The sequence below is a fragment of the Canis lupus genome, chromosome 18, assembly GCF_003254725.2.
Source record: "Canis lupus dingo isolate Sandy chromosome 18, ASM325472v2, whole genome shotgun sequence".
NCBI lineage: Eukaryota > Metazoa > Chordata > Mammalia > Carnivora > Canidae > Canis > Canis lupus.
The window spans coordinates 37,603,855-37,625,254 of record NC_064260.1 but is presented as its reverse complement, the minus strand read 5'-3'; the positions used below and the strand labels follow the sequence as shown (position 1 = coordinate 37,625,254).

Below are 21,400 nucleotides of genomic sequence, written 5' to 3'. Positions count from 1 at the left end.
TCAAAGATTTAAATGTAAGACCTAAAATGAAAAAAAAAATGAAAAAAAAAAGACCTAAAATGATAAAACTCTTAGAAGAAAACATAGGAGGAAATCTGTGTGACATTGTTTGGTGATGCTTTTTTTAGATATGACAGCAAAAGTATGGAAAACAAAAGAAAAACCAGAAAAACTGGACTTCATCACAATTTTTTTTGACTTCATCACAATTTAAAGCATTTGTGCATTAAAGGGCACTATTAAGAGAATGAAAAAGACAACCCCAAAATGGGATTGTATATCATATATCAGCTGAAGGATTAGTATCCAGAATATATAAAGAATTTTTCCTATTTCAACAACAGCAGCAACAATTAAAAAATGGGGAAAAGATTGGAATAGACATTTCTCAAAAAGATATACAAAAGGCCACTAAGCACATGAGAAGCTGCTCAACATCATTTTTGTTACGGAACTACAAATCAAAACCACAATGAGATCCCACTTCCCACCCATTGGGATGACTGAAGTCAAAATATGGAAATACATATTGGTAAGAATGGGCAAGTCTGGTAGGTCAAGAATGGCCATTGCTGGTAGGAATCTTCAAATGGCATACGCACTGTGCAAAACAGTGGCTCCTGAAAAACTTTAACAGAATGACCATATAATCCAGCACTTCTACTCCTAGGTGTATACCCAAAAGAATGGAAAGCAGAGGCTCAAATACATACTTGTACACTAACATTCCTAGAAGCACTAATTATGATAGCCAAAAGGTGAAAGTAACTCAATGTCCATCAAGAGATGAATAGTGATAAAGGGGGCAAGATGGCTGAAGAGTAGGGTCTCCAAATCACCTGTCTCCACCAAATTACTAGAAAACCTTCAAATTATCCTGAAAATCTATGAATTCGGCCTGAGAATTAAAGAGAGACCAGCAGGATTGCTACAGTGAGAAGAGTTCGAGCTTCTATCAAGGTAGGAAGACGGGAAAAAAGAAATAAAGAAACAAAAGGCCTCCAAGGGGGAGGGACCCCGCGAGGAGCCGGGCGGAGGCCGGGGCGAGTGTCCCCAGGACAGGAGAGCCCCGTCCCGGACACGCAGGAGCTGCACCAGCCTTCCCGGGCGGAAGGGGGCTCTCAGGGAGGTGGAGCAGGACCCCAGGAGGGCGGGGATGCCCTCGGGCTCCCCGGGACACTAACAGACACCTGCGCCCCGGGAGAGTGCGCCGAGCTCCCTAAGGGCTGCAGCGCGCACGGCGGGACCCGGAGCAGCTCGGAGGGGCTCGGGCGGTGGCTCCGGGGAGGGGGGGTGGGGCGGGAGCAGCTCGTGGGGGGCTCGGGGGCGGCTCCGCGGAGGGGGCTGCGGGGCGGGAGCGCGAATCCAACAGTGCAGGCTCCGGAGCACAGGGCGCCGGGACACAGCCCAGGATTCGGCCTCCCCCGGGACAGGCAGAGGCCAGGAGGGCCCAGGACAGCAAGGACGCTCCTGCCCCGAGCTGAGCAGATCAGCGGCCCGCCCCGGAGCCTCCAGGCCCTGCACACGGAGAGCTCCGGAGTTACTGCGGGAGCTGACTCCAGGGCTCCAGAGCTGGCCCCGCCACTGCGGTTGTTCCTCCTGGGGCCTCACGGGGTAAACAACCCCCACTGAGCCCTGCACCAGGCAGGGGCCAGAGCAGCTCCCCCAAGTGCTAACACCTGAAAATCAGCACAACAGGCCCCTCCCCCAGAAGACCAGCTAGACGGACAATTTCCAGGGGAAGCCAAGGGACTTAAAGTACACAGAATCAGAAGATAGTCCCCCGTGGTTCTTTTTTTCTTTCTTTTTTTTATGTTGTTTTGTTTTGTTTTGTTTTGCTTTTTGATTTGTTTCCTTCCCCCACCCCTTATTTTTCCTTTCTTTCTTTTTCTTTCTCTTTTTCTTCTTTTTTTTCTTCCTTTTTTTTCTCTTTCTCTTTTCTTTCCTTCTTTCTCTCCTCTCTTTTTCTCCTTTTCCCAATACAACTTGCTTTTGGCCACTCTGCACTGAGCAAAATGACTAGAAGGAAAACCTCACCTCAAAAGAAAGAATCAGAAACAGTCCTCTCTCCCACAGAGTTACAAAATCTGGATTACAATTCAATGTCAGAAAGCCAATTCAGAAGCACTATTATACAGCTACTGGTGGCTCTAGAAAAAAGCATAAAGGACTCAAGAGACTTCATGACTGCAGAATTTAGAGCTAATCAGGCAGAAATTAAAAATCAATTGAATGAGATGCAATCCAAACTAGAAGTCCTAACGACGAGGGTTAACGAGGTGGAAGAACGAGTGAGTGACATAGAAGACAAGTTGATAGCAAAGAGGGAAACTGAGGAAAAAAGAGACAATTAAAAGACCATGAAGATAGATTAAGGGAAATAAACGACAGCCTGAGGAAGAAAAACCTACGTTTAATTGGGGTTCCCGGGGGTGCCAAAAGGGACAGAGGGCCAGAATATGTATTTGAACAAATTCTAGCTGAAAACTTTCCTAATCTGGGAAGGGAAACAGGCATTCAGATCCAGGAAATAGAGAGATTCCCCCTAAAATCAATAAAAACCGTTCAACACCTCGACATTTAATAGTGAAGCTTGCAAATTCCAAAGATAAAGAGAAGATCCTTAAAGCAGCAAGAGACAAGAAATCCCTGACTTTTATGGGGAGGAGTATTAGGGTAACAGCAGACCTCTCCACAGAGACCTGGCAGGCCAGAAAGGGCTGGCAGGATATATTCAGGGTCCTAAATGAGAAGAACATGCAACCAAGAATACTTTATCCAGCAAGGCTCTCATTCAAAATGGAAGGAGAGATAAAGAGCTTCCAAGACAGGCAGCAACTGAAAGAATATGTGACCTCCAAACCAGCTCTGCAAGAAATTTTAAGGGGGACTCTTAAAATTCCCCTTTAAGAAGATGTTCAGTGGAACAATCCACAAAAACAAGGACTGAATAGATATCATGATGACACTAAACTCATATCTCTCAATAGTAACTCTGAACGTGAACGGGCTTAATGACCCCATCAAAAGGCGCAGGGTTTCAGACTGGATAAAAAAGCAGGACCCATCTATTTGCTGTCTACAAGAGACTCATTTTAGACAGAAGGACACCTACAGCCTGAAAATGAAAGGTTGGAGAACCATTTACCATTCGAATGGTCCTCAAAAGAAAGCAGGGGTAGCCATCCTTATATCAGATAAACTAAAATTTACCCTGAAGACTGTAGTGAGAGATGAAGAGGGACACTATATCATACTTAAAGGATCTATCCAACAAGAGGACTTAACAATCCTCAATATATATGCCCCGAATGTGGGAGCTGCCAAATATATAAATCAATTATTAACCAAAGTGAAGAAATACTTAGATAATAATACACTTGGGATCCCTGGGTGGCGCAGCGGTTTGGCGCCTGCCTTTGGCCCAGGGCGCGATCCGGGAGACCCTGGATCGAATCCCACGTCGGGCTCCCAGTGCATGGAGCCTGCTTCTCCCTCTGCCTGTGTCTCTGCCTCTCTCTCTCTCCCTCTCTATGTGACTATCATAAATAAATAAAAATTAAAAAAAAATACACTTATACTTGGTGACTTCAATCTAGCTCTTTCTATACTCGATAGGTCTTCTAAGCACAACATCTCCAAAGAAACGAGAGCTTTAAATGATACACTGGACCAGATGGATTTCACAGATATCTACAGAACTTTACATCCAAACTCAACTGAATACACATTCTTCTCAAGTGCACATGGAACTTTCTCCAGAATAGACCACATACTGGGTCACAAATCGGGTCTGAGCCGATACCAAAAGATTGGGATCATCCCCTGCATATTCTCAGACCATAATGCCTTGAAATTAGAACTAAATCACAACAAGAAGTTTGGAAGGACCTCAAACACGTGGAGGTTAAAGACCATCCTGCTAAAAGATGAAAGGGTCAACCAGGAAATTAAGGAAGAATTAAAAAGATTGATGGAAACTAATGAGAATGAAGATACAACCGTTCAAAATCTTTGGGATGCAGCAAAAGCAGTCCTAAGGGGGAAATACATCGCAATACAAGCATCCATCCAAAAACTGGAAAGAACTCAAATACAAAAGCTAACCTTACACATAAAGGAGCTAGAGAAAAAACAGCAAATAGATCCTACACCCAGCAGAAGAAGAGAGTTAATAAAGATTCGAGCAGAACTCAACGAAATCAAGACCAGAAGAACTGTGGAACAGATCAACAGAACCAGGAGTTGGTTCTTTGAAAGAATTAATAAGATATATAAACCATTAGCCAGCCTTATTAAAAAGGAGAGAGAAGACTCAAATTAATAAAATCATGAATGAGAAAGGAGAGATCAATACCAACACCAAGGAAATACAAACGATTTTAAAAACATATTATGAACAGCTAAACGCCAATAAATTAAGCAATCTAGAAGAAATGGATGCATTCCTGGAAAGCCACAAACTACCAAAACTGGAACAGGAAGAAATAGAAAACCTTAACAGGCCAATAACCAGGGAGGAAATTGAAGCAGTCATCAAAAACCTCCCAAGACACAAGAGTCCAGGGCCAGATGGCTTCCCAGGGGAATTCTATCAAACGTTTAAAGAAGAAACCATACCTATTCTCCTAAAGCTGTTTGGAAAGATAGAAAGAGATGGAGTACTTCCAAATTCGTTCTATGAGGCCAGCATCACCTTAATTCCAAAACAAGACAAAGACCCCACCAAAAAGGAGAATTACAGACCAATATCTCTGATGAACATGGATGCAAAAATTCTCAACAAGATACTGGCCAATAGGATCCAACAATACATTAAGAAAATTATTCACCATGACCAAGTAGGATTTATCCCCGGGACACAAGGCTGGTTCAACACCCGTAAAACAATCAATGTGATTCATCATATCAGCAAGAGAAAAACCAAGAACCATATGATCCTCTCATTAGATGCAGAGAAAGCATTTGACAAAATACAGCATCCATTTCTGATCAAAACGCTTCAGAGTGTAGGGATAGAGGGAACATTCCTCAACATCTTAAAAGCCATCTACGAAAAGCCCACAGCAAATATCATTCTCAATGGGGAAGCACTGGGATCCTTTCCCCTAAGATCAGGAACATGACAGGGATGTCCACTCTCACCACTGCTATTCAACATAGTACTGGAAGTCCTAGCCTCAGCAATCAGACAACAAAAAGACATTAAAGGTATTCAAATTGGCAAAGAAGAAGTCAAACTCTCTCTCTTCGCCGATGACATGATACTCTACATAGAAAACCCAAAAGTCTCCACCCCAAGATTGCTAGAACTCATACAGCAATTCGGTAGTGTGGCAGGATACAAAACCAATGCCCAGAAATCAGTGGCATTTCTATACACTAACAATGAGACTGAAGAAAGAGAAATTAAGGAGTCAATCCCATTTACAATTGCACCCAAAAGCATAAGATACCTAGGAATAAACCTAACCAAAGAGCTAAAGGATCTATACCCTCAAAACTATAGAACACTTCTGAAGGAAATTGAGGAAGACACAAAGAGATGGAAAAATATTCCATGCTCACGGATTGGCAGAATTAATATTGTGAAAATGTCAATGTTACCCAGGGCAATATACACGTTTAATGCAATCCCTATCAAAATACCATGGACTTTCTTCAGAGAGGTAGAACAAATTATTTTAAGATTTGTGTGGAATCAGAAAAGACCCCGAATAGCCAGGGGAATTTTAAAAAAGAAAGCCATCTCTGGGGGCATCACTATGCCAGATTTCAGGTTGTACTACAAAGCTGTGGTCATCAAGACAGTGTGGTACTAAAAAAAAAAAAAGAAAGACAGTGTGGTACTGGCACAAAAACAGACACATAGATCAATGGAATAGAATAGAGAACCCAGAAGTAGACCCTGAACTTTATGGTCAACTAATATTCGATAAAGGAGGAAAGACTATCCATTGGAAGAAAGACAGGCTCTTCAATAAATGGTGCTGGGAAAATTGGACATCCACATGCAGAAGAATGAAACTAAACCACTCTCTTTCACCATACACAAAGATAAACTCAAAATGGATGAAAGATCTAAATGTGAGACAAGATCCCATCAAAATCCTAGAGGAGAACACGGGCAACACCCTTTTTGAACTCGGCCACAGTAACTTCTTGCAAGATACATCCACGAAGGCAAAAGAAACAAAAGCAAAAATGAACTATTGGGACTTCATCAAGATAAGAAGCTTTTGCACAGCAAAGGATACAGTCAACAAAACTCAAAGACAACCTACAGAATGGGAGAAGATATTTGCAAATGACGTATCAGATAAAGGGCTAGTTTCCAAGATCTATAAAGAACTTATTAAACTCAACACCAAAGAAACAAACAATCCAATCATGAAATGGGCAAAAGACATGAACAGAAATCTCACAGAGGAAGACATAGACATGGCCAACATGCACATGAGAAAATGCTCTGCATCACTTGCCATCAGGGAAATACAAATCAAAACCACAATGAGATACTACCTCACACCAGTGAGAATGGGGAAAATTAACAAGGCAGGAAACAACAAATGTTGGAGAGGATGCGGAAGAAAGGGAACCCTCTTACACTGTTGGTGGGAATGTGAACTGGTGCAGCCACTCTGGAAAACTGTGTGGAGGTTCCTCAAAGAGTTAAAAATAGACCTGCCCTACTACCCAACAATTGCACTGTTGGGGATTTACCCCAAAGATGCAGATGCAATGAAACGCCGGGACACCTGCACCCCGATGTTTATAGCAGCAATGGCCACAATAGCCAAACTGTGGAAGGAGCCTCGGTGTCCATCGAAAGATGAATGGATAAAGAAGATGTGGTTTATGTATACAATGGAGTATTACTCAGCTATTAGAAATGACAAATACCCACCATTTGCTTCAACATGGATGGAACTGGAGGGTATTATGCTGAGTGAAGTAAGTCAGTCGGAGAAGGACAAACATTATATGTTCTCATTCATGTGGGGAATATAAATAATAGTGAAAGGGAATATAAGGGAAGGGAGAAGAAATGTGTGGGAAATATCAGAAAGGGAGACAGAACGTAAAGACTGCTAACTCTGGGAAACGAACTAGGGGTGGTAGAAGGGGAGGAGGGCGGGGGGTGGGAGTGAATGGGTGATGGGCACTGGGGGTTATTCTGTATGTTGGTAAATTGAACACCAATAAAAAATAAATTAAAAAAAGAGATGAATAGTAAAAACAAAACAACAACAACAAATATATATATATATATATATATCCCATTATATGTATATATATGTAACAGGACCCTTTTGTACCTTAAAAAGAAATGAAATTTCTATATGTGCTACAACATGGGTGAATTTTGAGGGAATTAGGCTAAGTAAGGTAAGCCAGACACAGGAGGACAAATATGGCATTCTTCTAGTTATATGAGGTATCTAGAGTAGCAAGTTCATAGGGACAGAAGATAGACTAGAGATATCAGAGGCTGAGTAATGGGCGAATGGTCATTACTGCTTAAGGGGCATAAACTTTCTGTTTAGGATGATGAACAAGTTCTGGAAGTGGATAGTCATGGTAGTTACACAGCACTGTAAAAGTACTTATGTGACTGAATTATACCCCTAAAATTGTGAAAAATGTTAATTTTATTTTGGGTATATTTTACCACAATAATAATAGAGAGTTTAAAGAAGGGTCAACTCGGGTTTTTTAGCAGCTTTCTTATTTAGAAAGAAAAACCTTTTTTTTTTAGAAAGAAAAACTTTTTTATTTCATTTCGATGTTTTATTTAAATTCTAGTTAGTTAACATTTATGCTAAAATCAGTTTCAGATGTGGAGTTTAGTGATTCATCACTTACATATAATACCCAGTGCTCATAACAAGTACCCTCCTTGATGGCCAGCATTCATTTAGCCCATTCTGCCACCACACTCCATCAGTTTTTTTCATCAGTCTTTTAGGAGGCTTTTATGGTCTGCTTCCCTCTCTTTTTTATTCCCCTCCCTCTATGTTCATCTGTTGTTTTTTTTTTTCTTAAATTCCACAGATGAATGACATCACATGGTATTTGTCTTTCTGTGACTTATTTCACATAATACACTCTAGCTCCATCTGTGTCATTGCAAATGGCAAGATTTCATTCCTTTGGATGACACATGAAAAGATGCTCAACATCACTCATCATCAGCCATATATACACATCTTTATCCATTCACCAGTCTATGGACATTTGGGCTCTTCACATAGTTTGGCTATTGTTGATAATGCTGCTATAAACATGGGGTTGCATGTGCCCCTTCAAATCAGTATTTTTGTGTTCTTTGGGTAAATACCTAATAGTGAAATTGCTGGGTCATAGGACGGTTCTATTTTTAACTTTTTTGAGGAACCTCCATACTGTTTTCCAGAGTGGCTGGACCAGCTTGCATTCGCATCAACGGTGTAAGAGGGTTTCTCTTTCTCTGCATCCTCTCCAAAATCTGTTGTTTTCTGTGTCGTTAATCTTAGCCATTCTGACAAGTGTGAGGTGGTATCTCATCATGGTTTTGATGTGTATTTCCCTGAGGATGAATGATGATAAGTATCTTTTCATGTGTCTGTTAGCATTTGGATATCTTCTTTGAAAGAATGTCTATTCATGTCTTCTGACCATTTCTTAACTGAGTTATATATTTTTGGGATGTTGAATTTGATAAATTCTTTATAGATTTTGGACACTAACCCTTTATCAGATATGTCATTTGTAAATATCTTCTCCTATTCTGTAGGATTTTTTTTAGTTGTGGTGATTGCTTCCTTCACTCTACAGAAGCTTTTTATCTTGAGGAAGTCCCAATAGTTCATTTTTACTTTTGTTTTCCCTGCCTCTGGAGACATGTTCAGAAAGAAAAAATTGATGGTGAAGCTCGAGACAACTTGCATTTGGGTAAATGTTGGAGGCAGAGCCAGTGTGAAGAAATAGTGAGGGCATTTGATGTGAAGAGGAGGCCTTAAACTCGGGCTGGGGCAGAGGATGGCAGAAAGAAAGAAAGGGGATGTGAGGCATTCTGGAGGAGGATGTGGCTGCTGACAGATTGATGTAGGGAAGAAAGCTCTGTGTCCTCCAGTGTCAGCACAGGCCACTGTGTTCTTGGGCAAAGAGAACTGCAAGTCCTTTTTGCAGGCTGATAAAGCACCATGGATCCAGAATAATAATCTAATCCAAGTCAAGCTTATATTGCAAGCCAGGTTGGGTCTGGAATGCAGAAGTTAATGAAGTGACTTCAATTTGAGGAAACCAGGGAGGCAGGCTGGAACCCAGCACTTCCCACATCTTCCTTCTTGGCTCTTTCCCTAGGGATGTACCTTTGGTTCCTGGCTTCTTGACAGTCTGGCTCTGAGGACTAACACTAAGTTTAGTAAATTCCGTGGCCCAATTTCTTCAGAGTGTGATGTGCTAAATAAATAAACATAGGTCGCCCATGGTTACATATTTGTTTTCATTTCAATAATTTTAAATTTATCAACAGCAAAGAAACAATCCAATCATGAAATGGGCAAAAGACATGAACAGAAATTTCACAGAGGAAGACATAGACATGGCCAACACGCACATGAGAAAATGCTCCACATCACTGGCCATCAGGGAAATACAAATCAAAACCACAATGAGATACCACCTCACACCAGTGAGAATGGGGAAAATTAACAAGACAAGAAACCACAAATGTTGGAGAGGATGTGGAGAAAGGGGAACTCTGTTGCACTGTTGGTGGGAATGTGAACTGGTGCAGCCACTCTGGAAAACTGTGTGGAGGTTCCTCAAAGAGATAAAACTAGATCTGCCCTACGACCCAGCAATTGCACTGCTGGGGGTTTACCCCAAAGATACAGATGCAATGAAATGCCGGGACACCTGCACCCCGATGTTTCTAGCAGCAATGGCCACAATAGCCAAACTGTGGAAGGAGCCTCGGTGCCCATCGAAAGATGAATGGATAAAGAAGATGTGGTTTATGTATACAATGGAATATTCCTCAGCCATTAGAAACGACAAATACCCACCATTTGCTTCAACGTGGATGGAACTGGAGGGTATTATGTTGAGTGAAGTAAGTCAATCAGAGAAGGACAAACATTATATGGTCTCATTCATTTGGGGAATATAAAAATTAGTGAAAGGGAATAAAGGGAAAGGAGAGAAAATGAGTGAAAATATCAGTGAGGGTGACAAAATATGAGAGATACCTAACTCTCGGAAATGAACAAGGGGTAGTGGAAAGGGAGGTGGGCAGGGGGTTGGGGTGACTGGGTGATGGGCACTGAAGGGGGGCACTTTCGGTGGGATGAGCATTGGGTGTTATGCTAAATGTTGGCAAATTGGGGCAGCCCCGGTGGCACAGAGGTTTAGTGCTGCCTGCAGCCCAGGGCGTGATCCTGGAGACTCTGGATCAAGTCCCACGTCAGGCTCTCTGTATGATGCCTGCTTCTCCCTCCTCCCTTCTGCCTGTCTCTGCCTCTATCTCTCTCTCTATGAATAAATAAATAAAATCTTTAAAAAATTTTTTAAAAAAATAAATGTTGGCAAATTGAACTCCAATAAAAATTTTTTAAATTAATTTATATTTATGATGTGTATTGGAGCAATGGATCTATGGCATGAAACCCATGATTTCACATCTCCATTACTTTCAACAAGATCAGTTTTCAACAAGTCAGTCAATAAATAAAAGTACTTAATACATAACAGTGCCATGGCACAGTGACAGAAATTGGTAAAGTTGTGAGATAATACAATTTATTTTGAAATACATTCACCTAGCTGAATCCCATGACATACCATGTTCTTTTCAGTATTAAAAAATCATCCATAAAAGACTCTCAAGCAGGGGCGCCTGCATGGCTCAGTCAGTTGAGCATCTGTCCAGGTCATGGTCCTGGGGTCCTGGGATTGAGCCCTACATCAGGGTCTCTGCTCAATAGGGAGCCCACTTCTCCCTCTCCCCCGCCTACTCTCTCTCTCTCTCTCTCTACTCATGCTCTCTCGCTATCTCTCTCTCACATACAAATAAAATCTTTGGGGAAAAAAAGAAACTCTTAATCATAGGAAACAAATTGAGGGTTGCTGGAGGGGAGAGGTTTGGGGGGATGGAGTAACCGAGAGATGGACATTAAGGAGGGCACTGACATAATGAGCACTGGGTATTATATAAGACTGATGAGTCACTGACCTCTACCTCTGAAACCAAGAGTGCATTATATGTTAATTGAATTTAAATAAAAACTTAAGGGCAGCCTGGGTGGCTCAGCGGTTTAGCGCCGCCTTCAGCCCAGGGCGTGATCTTGGAGACCTGGGATCGAGTCCCATGTCAGGCTCCGTGCATGGAGCCTGCTTCTCCCTCTGCCTCTCTCTCTCTCTTTGTCTCTCTACTGTCTGTCTCTCATGAATAAATAAGTAAAACCTTTTATAAATAAATAAATAAAAACTTTGAAAGTCAATCCAATATTATAACTGATTTTTTAAATTTTTAAAAATTTTTGTTAGATTTTATTACTTTATTTTTTTTAATATTTTATTTATTTATTCATGATAGTCACAGAGAGAGAGAGGCAGAGACACAGGCAGAGGGAGAAGCAGGCTCCATGCACCGGGAGCCCGACGTGGGATTCAATCCCGGGTCTCCAGGATCGCGCCCTGGGCCAAAGGCAGGCGCCAAACCGCTGCGCCACCCAGGGATCCCGGATTTTATTACTTTAGAAAGAGAAAGCACAGGGGGAAGGGCAGAAGGAGAGGGAAAGAGAATCTCAAGCAGACTCTGCACTAAGTCCATGAAGCTACAACCCAGCGACTGTGACCTGAGCCAAAACTAACAGTTGGACACGAGCTAGGCCACCTAGGTTCCCCAACTCCAAGGTTTGCTCCCAAATTGTGTTTTGAGGTTGGGCCATGTTTCTTTATTCACCTGACTAACTTATTGAAGTTGCGTCATGGGTCCATGACCCAAAAAGGGTTTATTACACTTTTCTACTTTTGTGTTACTTTTACATTTTCTATTACAAAATGTTTAAAAACACTTTTTTTAAAAAAAAAATAAAAGAACAAAAAAAAAATCTATTAACTTCGTCACAACTCTGGAGCAGTTGCTGGAAGAGCAGAACTACCCCTGGGCCGGTCCTTCCTCTCACTTTGTCGCTCACTTACTAGTTGACCTTGGGAATCTTTCTACTACACAATCTCCTACTGACCTTCTTTCAGTTCTCTCATTTGAGAAACAGGGGGTTCACTCTGCATCTGAATCCTCTGAGATGCTCATTTAAACTACAGGTTTTAAAGTCTTCTCTAAACTAAGAACCTTTAGAAATGTGAGATGTGGGAGAATTTATGTAGGCAAGGTTCCGATTTTTCCTTTGTTGATCTTTAATCACAAAGGTAACATATGCTGACTATACAAGTGGAACAATTCCATGTTGCTTTATGAAATTATTCCCTGACATGTTCCCTTTGCCTTCTTTCCCACCCCTTGAGGTAATCAGTACCCTAGCTCATTGCAAAACATTGGAGGGGTATTGTTATCTCTTCTGCTATCACGTTCTGATTTGCTTTAGCCCAGCATGGGCAGCCCTCCAGGTCCGTCAGTGCAGCATTAACTCATTTCTTTCAACAACAGTGTAAGAGTCCATACATTGAATGCACTGACGTTTAGTCGGCCACCCTATTGGTTCAAATGGCTCATGATTCTTTGCCATTACAAACAGTGCTTCAACAAACATCCTTATACATGTATCTTTACATCCTGAACCATTTCCTCAGTAGAACTGATTTCTGTAAGTGGTATTACCAAGTCAAAGAGCATGTGTATTTCAAAATCTAATAGATACTGCTTGATTACTTTCCCAAAAGTTTGCTGCTATTTTATTTCTGTTAACAGTGACTAGAAGAACTGTTTCCCTGGCACTGGATGTTATCCTCTTTTTTTAAATATATACCCAATTCATGAATGAAATAGAGCATTTTATTATAGATTGAATTTGCATTTCCCTGACTAGTGAGATTGGACATATTCTCATGTCAGTCATTCTGAGTTGTCTATTCATATCCTTTGACCGTGTTTACGCTGGGTTTTCATGTCTTTCTTAAAATTCTGTAAGGATTTAAAAAGTTAGGGATAATAACTCTTCAGGTATATGCTACAAATTCATTTCCCAAAGTATAATTATGTTTATTTTATCAATGGAGGTTTTGCATTCAGAAATTTTTAATTCTAATGTCATCAAATATAGTTTTCATTATGAGTTATGAGGGTTTTTAAAATTTTTTTTTATTGGAGTTCAATTTGCCAACATATAGCATAACACCCATTGCTCATCCCATCAAGTGCAAAAAAGCTTTTTCCTACTCCAAAGTTATATAAATATTTAAACATTTTTATTTTTTACATTTCAACATAGGCTTATTTTTACTTTTTACATTTCAATCTTCATTTCATCTGGAATATATTTTTACTAAATCTTTTCATGTAGAAACACGATATATATCCCAATTTTCTCAGTTTCTATTTTATTACTATTTGGTAAAATTTTACTGTTTTCCAAGGGTAAGCCAAATGAAATAAAAGTCATTCAATTTATTCTTGGGTATTTTATGCTTGTCAAAACATTAAGTGGAATTAGTTTTCCTTTTCCATTTCTGAGTATTACTACTTTGCTATTGTTTTCATTTCTGTTCTTGATTTGTAAACATACCACACAAGATTCTTTAAGGTCCTGTTTATGTGGGTTTTTTTTTTCTCAGAGTCTCTTCAATTTTGCCAACACCTAATACTGTAATATGCACATACAGATCATTTGCTTCTTCTTTTCCCATACAGTAGTGGTTTTCTAGTTTCTTATATTATTGCATATGCAGAACCTAGGAAGATAATACCAACTAAGAACACCAATATCTCCATCCTTGTCTCATCCTTGACTTTAATGAGATGGCTTTAACAATTCACATTTGGAATTATATTTGATCTGTCTTTACATGTTTAGAATATTTTCCTACTATTCCTATTTTCTTACAATTTATATTTGGAATGGTGACTGAAATTTTACAGGTTTCTTTTGTATGTTTTTCTTTTCTTTTTGGCAGTTGATACACTTGCATAGTTTTTCATACTTTAACAGACTATATTGAAAGATCTGAGTCTAAGCCATTCTTGCCTCTCTAAAATAAACTCTATTTGTTCACATCTACCATTCATTTGATATACTACTGGATATTTTATTCAGAATGCTTGCATCTGTATTCATAAGTAAAAACATTCAATAAATATATTTTATTCCTCTTTTGACCAGATTTCCAGCTGTTTACGTGGCTTAATACTGAGCACAGCAGGAAGGCCAGAACTTCTTCCTCACAACTGTTTCCTTTCCTTTTTGTCTGCCCCTGTCTGAGGTTTATGTTCCTATTTACTTACTGTGTGGTTAGAATTCTTCCTCCAGTTTTTTCTACAGATCAGTATGTTAGTGATATGATTTCCGAAGACTCACAAGGCCACAGATATCTTTCTCTGATCCTCAGGGGACTGCCACCCTGTGACCCCTGGCTGACAACATTCTATTTCTTCTGTCTTACACATGATGAATCCAAGGCCCAAAGAAAGAATATCATGGAGCTAGCAAGAAGTGGATAGTTAGCAGTGAGGGCTTTCAGGCTGTGTTTAACGATCAAAAGCAAAAGATAGAAGAGGGCTGAGTCCCATGTCGTGTTTATCAGATGATAAAGGACTGGACAGAGCTGGTGGAGCTTATCCGTCTTCCTGGGGAGTGCTGCGGTGGTCTTGGTGCAGAATCCAGGCCCAGTGACAGTGGGGGGAGCTGATGTCACAGAGGAACTGGTGTGTATCTGCAATCGACTTTGGGGCTAGTTAGGCTAGTTAGGCTACTTCTTCCTGGGTGTGTGCCTCATGCCCACTGATTATGAGTCATATAATCACCTCTACACCCTGTGTAGGTTTCTCAGAAGGTACTCCTTAATTTATGCCCAAACTGGTAAACTTGTGAGATTCGCTTATCATTAGTTCGGAGCACCGTTTGTGTAAGAAGTCAATCCAAGTTCAACTCTCAGCTGCCCTTGGCTCCTGTACAGGAAGCGAGTCAGTTAATGTGAGGACAGGCTGTGCAACCATCCTGTTCAACCTTTCTTCAGGGGCAAATACAGGCACGGAGATTAGATCTCCTGGTTCCTAGCCCAGAACACCTGATACAACCCCACAAGTACCTTAAGAGAGAAGATGCCAAGAGAGACAAGCAGAATCTTTCTCTGAACTAGAACTGAGATCCTTGAGGGTTGTGTGTATGGGACATTTACCTTCCCCTCCTGTGGGGTATAGGCTGAAAAGTGGGAGAGAAGAGGAAGAGACTGCAGCTAACTGAACCAAAGGAAAGGGTTTGGTGCCCCTGGCCCTTGGGATTTGCAAGAATGAAGGGGGGCGGGGGGAGTCACAAACAAGCAGTCATCAATCTTCTCTGTTCTCCCACCTGAGCCGGGGACATTCCACCTCCATCTCCCACCCTTTGGCTCTGTTGCTTTCCTCCTGTAGTCACCAGTGCTGGGACTCCCCCTTGCTCTTCTAGAAGCTAGATACTGATGCAAGGAGACAAAACTAAGCCACTGGAAAATGATCATATTAATTATAGAGTGAAATATAGAATATGAACAACAAAGCAGGATAAGGGGACAGAGGACAACAGAGCAGGGGAGGAGCATATTCTACAAGAAGTGGTCAAGGAAGAGCACCCTGAAAACCTAGTGTTGTTCTGAAGAAGGAAGGGAGTCAGGCACAGATCAGGGTGGAAGTTTCCAGACTGAGGAAGCACTGCAGGAAGTGCCCAAGATGGGCCACCGGGGCGAGTGAAGAAAGGATCTGAAACTTCATTTATATTTTTATCTAAACATGAAAAGTTATTCGTGCCTAAAATTTAATATATTAAGTATTTAAATATATAACGTAAATAAATATATATGGGGTGACTGTTCAACCTGCTATTAGTTATACCAATAGGAAATTAAAAGTTTGAAGATTACCACAGCCCAAGGCAATAATCTCTTGAAAGACCAGGGTAGATTTTCTCCATCATATTATCTGGAACAAAACAGGTATCAATATGCTGTGCCTATCTTTTTTAAAAATCTCCTTTGTCCATTTCTTTATCCTCTACTTCACAGCAGATTCCTTGTTTTCTGTATTTTCTTTTTTTTTTAAAGATTTTTTTAAATTTTTGTATTTATTTATTATAGTCACAGAGAGAGAGAGAGAGAGAGAGAGAGAGAGAGGCAGAGACACAGGCAGAGGGAGAAGCAGGCTCCATGCACCAGGGAGCCCGACGTGGGATTCGATCCCGGGTCTCCAGGATCGCACCCTGGGCCAAAGGCAGGCGCCAAACCGCTGTGCCACCCAGGGATCCCTGTTTTCTGTATTTTCAATGACAACTAGACCCATGCCTCATAGATGAGTCCTTAATAAAGGAAGAGATGAACAGAAAAAAGGATGAATCAGTGTGGCTAGGTGATTCACCAGACTCCAAGCACTGATGCCACAAAGGCAGCCTTGGCACAATAAAGGCCCTTGGCTTTGGCATCTGACAGGAGTGAAATCATTCAAAGGACCACCCTCAAGCGCTTGACTAACTCTATTTCTTCATCTGTGAAATAGGAAATGAAGATAAATGGATAAGGAAGATGTGGTCTATATATACAATGGAAAAGTACTCAGCCATTAGAAATGACTAATACCCACCATTTGCTTCAACGTGGATGGAACTGGAGGGTGTTCTGCTGAGTGAAATAAGTCAATCGGAAAAGGACAAACATTACATGATTTCACTCATACGGGAAATATAAAAAATAGTGAAAGGGATCATAGGGGAAAGGAGAGAAAATGAGTGGGAAAAATCAGAGAGGGTGACAGAATATGAGAGGCACCTAATTCTGGAAAACGAACAAGAGGTAGTGGAAGGGGAGGTGGGCAGGAGGATGGGGTGACTGGGTGACGGGCACTGAGGGGGATACTTTTTTTGTATATATTTTTTTATTGGAGTTCAATATGCCAACATATAGCATAACACCCAGTGCTCATCCGGCCAAGTGCCCCTATATATAGTAATGAATTAAGTAGAGAAATAATCCTCCAGACAATCTCAAAGCACAGTGCCTGATGCTTAGTGGACACCTTCCACTCTGTTCTTCTGATCACTACCATCACCACCACTACCACCCCCCCTGCCCTCACATCTCCCCACGGTCAGGCACCCAGACCTGGGTACTTACCTGCTAAAGCAATGATAGGTATAACGCCGGCTTTGACCCCTGGAAGCCTTAAACAAAACTTCCAAGGAGATTTTGGATCCAGAGTGATGGACAGACCAGGATCCAGAGTCACGGACCCAGAGACAGGGGAAGTGGGCCTTAGTTAACTGACAGCAAAGCAAGTTGGAAAAAGAGGGATGTGCCAGGCTGATCTAGAGCCACCACGGACCCTAGTGCTTTCTGGTAGTATATGCCATGGCATAGGACTCTCCCACCTTTCCACTCCATGCCACAAATGCAGCCCCCCCAAAAGGTTGGGAAGATATTGGGAGACAGAGAATAAAAGCTGGCGAACCAACACCAACGCTGCATTTAACCTAAAATGAAAGTCAACCCTTAACCATGCCCGCCCCCCTCCCCTTTCCATCAGGCTCGTCCTCTGTCGCCCTCCGCAGACCAGGCTCGGAATTCCGCCCACAGCGGAGAGACTACCCACGGAGAATCCATCCACTGGTACCGGGAACTGGGCTGTTCACCTGCAGGGTCCTTGCAAGGGGACTTCCTGTGCTGACCCCATCCCCAGGAGCTGCCTCTATGAGAGCCTGTGGCCACACAGGGAGGGTCACACGGGGACAAGTGGGGACTATGGGAAGCTGTACTGGAAGGGATCAGGGGCTGGAAAGTGCTGGTTTGGGTTCAGGTCCCCAGGTTGGTGCAAAGGAAACCGAGAAGCAATGGAAGGGGGCTAAAGTCACCAGGCCAGCCAGCTGGGATCCTAATCCTGAATTGCAAATGGCTGTTTGTCTTTTTTCTTTTAAGATTTTATTGATTTATTCATGAGAGACTTAGACAGAGGCAGAGACTTGCAGAACAAGCAGGCTCCATGCAGGGACCTTGACGTTGGACTGGATCCTGGAGATCCAGGATCCTGTCCTGGGCTGAAAGCAGTGCTAAACCGCTGAGCCACCAGGGCTGTCTTTGGGCCAATTGTTGTGTCTCCCTATGGCCACACTTTTTTCTTTCTTTCTTTCTTTCTTTCTTTCTTTCTTTCTTTCTTTCTTTCTTTCTTTCTTTCTTTCTTTTTAAGATTTTATTTATTTACTCCTGAGATACAGAGAGAGAGAGAGAGAGAGAGAGAGAGAGAGATGTAGGCAGAGGGACAGGCAGTCTCCCTGGCGGGAGCCCAGTGCAGGACTCTATCCAGGGATTCCTGGATCTGCCCTGAGCCAGAGGCAGCCACTCAATCTCTGAGCCACCAGGTGTCCCCCACACTTTCCTTTAAATGGGGATAATGGTAGCTGCCTCCTGTGGTTGTTAGAGGATAAAACTAGTTAGTATTTGCAACTACATAGAGCACATTTTGGTCAGTGAAACTAATACTGGCTTTTTTTTTTGTATATTTTTTTATTAGAGTTCGATTTGCCAACATATAGTATAATGCCCAGTGCTCATCCCGTCAAGTGCCCCCCACAGTGCCCATCACCCAGTCACCCTATCCCCCTCCCACCTCTCCTTCCACTACCCCTTGTTGGTTTCCCAGAGTTAGGAGTCTGTCATGTTTTGTCACCCTTTCTGATTTTTCCCACTCATTTTCTCTCCTTTCCCTTATATTCCCTTTTACTATTTTTTATATTCCCCGTATGAGTGAAACCATATAACGATTGTCCTTCTTTGATTGACTCACTTCACTCAGCATAACACCCTCCAGTTCCATCCATGTTGAAGTAAATAGTAGGTATTCATCATTTCTAATGGCTGAGTAATATTCCATTGTATACATAGACCACATCTTCTTTATCCATTCATCTTTCGATGGACACCGAGGCTCCTTCCACAGTTTGGCTATAATGGACATTGCTGCTATAAACATTGGGGTACAGGTGTCTCAGTTTTTCACTGCATCTGTATCTTTGGGGTAAATCCCCAGTAGTGTAATTGCTGGGTCCTAGGGTAGCTCTATTTTTAACTCCTTGAGGAAACTCCACACAGTTTTCCAGAGTGGCTGTACCAGTTCACATTCCCACCAACAGTGCAAGAGGGTTCCCTTTTCTCCACATCCTCTCCAACACTTGTTGTTTTCTGTCTTGTTAATTTTCACCATTCTCACTGGTGTGAGGTGGTATCTCATTGTGGTTTTTTTTTTTTTCATTGTGGTTTTGATCTGTATTTCCCTGATGGCAAGTGATGCGTTGGCCATGTGTATATATGTCTTCTTTGGTGAAATATTTTTGGTGAATTTTTTATCTATATCCTAAAAACTACAGAACACTTCTGAAAGAAATTGAAGAAGACACAAAGAGATGGAAAAATATTCCATGCTCATGGATTGGAAGAATTTATATTGTGAAAATGCCAATGCTACCCAGGGCAATTTACACGTTCAATGCAATCACTATCAAAATACTATGCACTTTCTTCAGAGAGTTGGAACAAATAATCTTAAGATTTGTGCTCTTCAGAGACTTGGAACGAATAATCTTAAGATTTGTGCGGAATCAGAAAAGGCCTCGAATAGCCAGGGAAATATTGAAAAAGAAAACCAGAGCTGGGGGCATCACAATGCCAGATTTCAGGTTGTACTACAAAGCTGTGGTCATCAAGACAGTGTGATAGTGGCACAAAAACAGACACATAGATCAATGGAACAGAATAGAGACTCCAGAAATGGGCTCTCAACTCTATGTTCAACTAATATTCGATAAAGCAGGGAAGACTATCCACTGGAAAAAGGACAATCTCTTCAATAAATGGTGCTGGGAAAATTGGACATCCACATGCAGAAAAATGAAACTAGACCAATGTCTTACACCAGACACAAAGTTGAACTCAAAATGGACGAAAGATCTAAATGTGAGACAAAATCCGTCAAAATCCTAGAGGAGAACACAGGCAACACCCTTTTTGAACTTGGCCACAGCGACTTTTTGCAGGATACGTCTATGAAGGCAAGGGAAACAAAAGCAGAAATGAACGATTGGGACTTCATCAAGATAAAGAGCTTTTGCACAGCAAAAGAAACAGTCAACAAAACTAAAAGACAACCTACAGAATGGGAGAAGATATTTGCAAATGACGTATCAGATAAAGGACTAGTATCCAAGATCTATAGAGAACTTATTAAACTCAACCGCAAAGAAACAAACAACCTGATCACGAAATGGGCAAAAGACATGAACAGAAATAACACTGGCTTTAAAGCCGGCCACCAGCAGCACTGGCTGGGGAAGGTAAGCTCCCAGGCACACTCCAGCCTGATGGAGTCGCGCTCCCTGCAGATGCAGCTCAGAAATGTGTTGGACAAGCTGAACTGGGGATTCTTTGATGCATGGTAAACCTTGCGAAGCACTGGTCTGAGCTTCCGCGGTTTGCAAAAGCTGCTCAAGTGACACGTTAGGACAGGAACGGAAGGGGAATCACAGAGGGGCAGACGGCTCTAAGTGACAGATAGGGAGCCTAGAGCCCCAGACGCCGAAGCTTATGAGACTTTGAGATTCATCTCGAGGACACCGCTGCCCCTACTCGCCCCATGGGTGTAGGCAAATCATCCTGATTCCTAATCTGTGAAATGGGGGCAAAAATCAATCCTAACTCTAGGAGCGGCCTCGAAGAACAAAGGAGACCCAAAAAAGGCAACTACCAAACAGCCCCCCCCCCCCGCCCCGCCGGGCCTGGGGATGAGCTAGAGAGACCGAGCAGCCCCGGGTCCCTGAGGCCGCCGGGCGACCTCCCTCCAAGAGGTCGTCGCTGACAGGAGGCTGCTCAGAACCCCGAGTCCCAGGGCAGGGATTGAGGGAGAGCTCAGCCCTCCGGGGTTCAGATGGGGCCTGAGGGTGTGCATCAGCCTCTCCGCGAGGCCGGTTCCTCTGCTGGGGGCGCCGAGCCCCCTAGAAGTCCTAACACTGGAAGGTTCTGCGGGAACCAGCCGCAGGTGGCCGGGGCGCCCCTAGGTCCGGGGGTCCCGGCGCCCACCTGCCAGGCCGCCCTCACTCCCGCCCGACCGCGGAGCTGCAGGGGCGCCGGGGCAGGAGGGCTGAGGCTGCGCCGTCGGTTCCGGGGCGGGACGCGGACCCGGGGGTGCAGGAGGCGGGGTGCGGGCGGGACAGAGCAGCATCAGAGGCCTGGC

The 21,400-nt window shown here is 42.6% G+C and overlaps 1 protein-coding gene across 2 annotated transcripts in view; it reads right to left on the bottom strand.

The window, feature by feature from the left end:
* LOC112663395 (glycine N-phenylacetyltransferase-like) overlaps positions 1 to 21,400 on the bottom strand; it is a 73,734-nt gene that overhangs the window by 32,919 nt on the left and 19,415 nt on the right. Inside the window, exon 1 of one of the 2 annotated variants that reach the window (XM_025452297.3) lies at positions 17,299 to 17,654. The exons of the other annotated variant lie outside the window; for it this stretch is intronic. The gene's annotated coding sequence lies outside the window, so the exon portion shown is untranslated. Of the gene's footprint in view, positions 1 to 17,298; positions 17,655 to 21,400 lie in introns of those variants that run through there. 2 annotated transcript variants of the gene reach the window in all.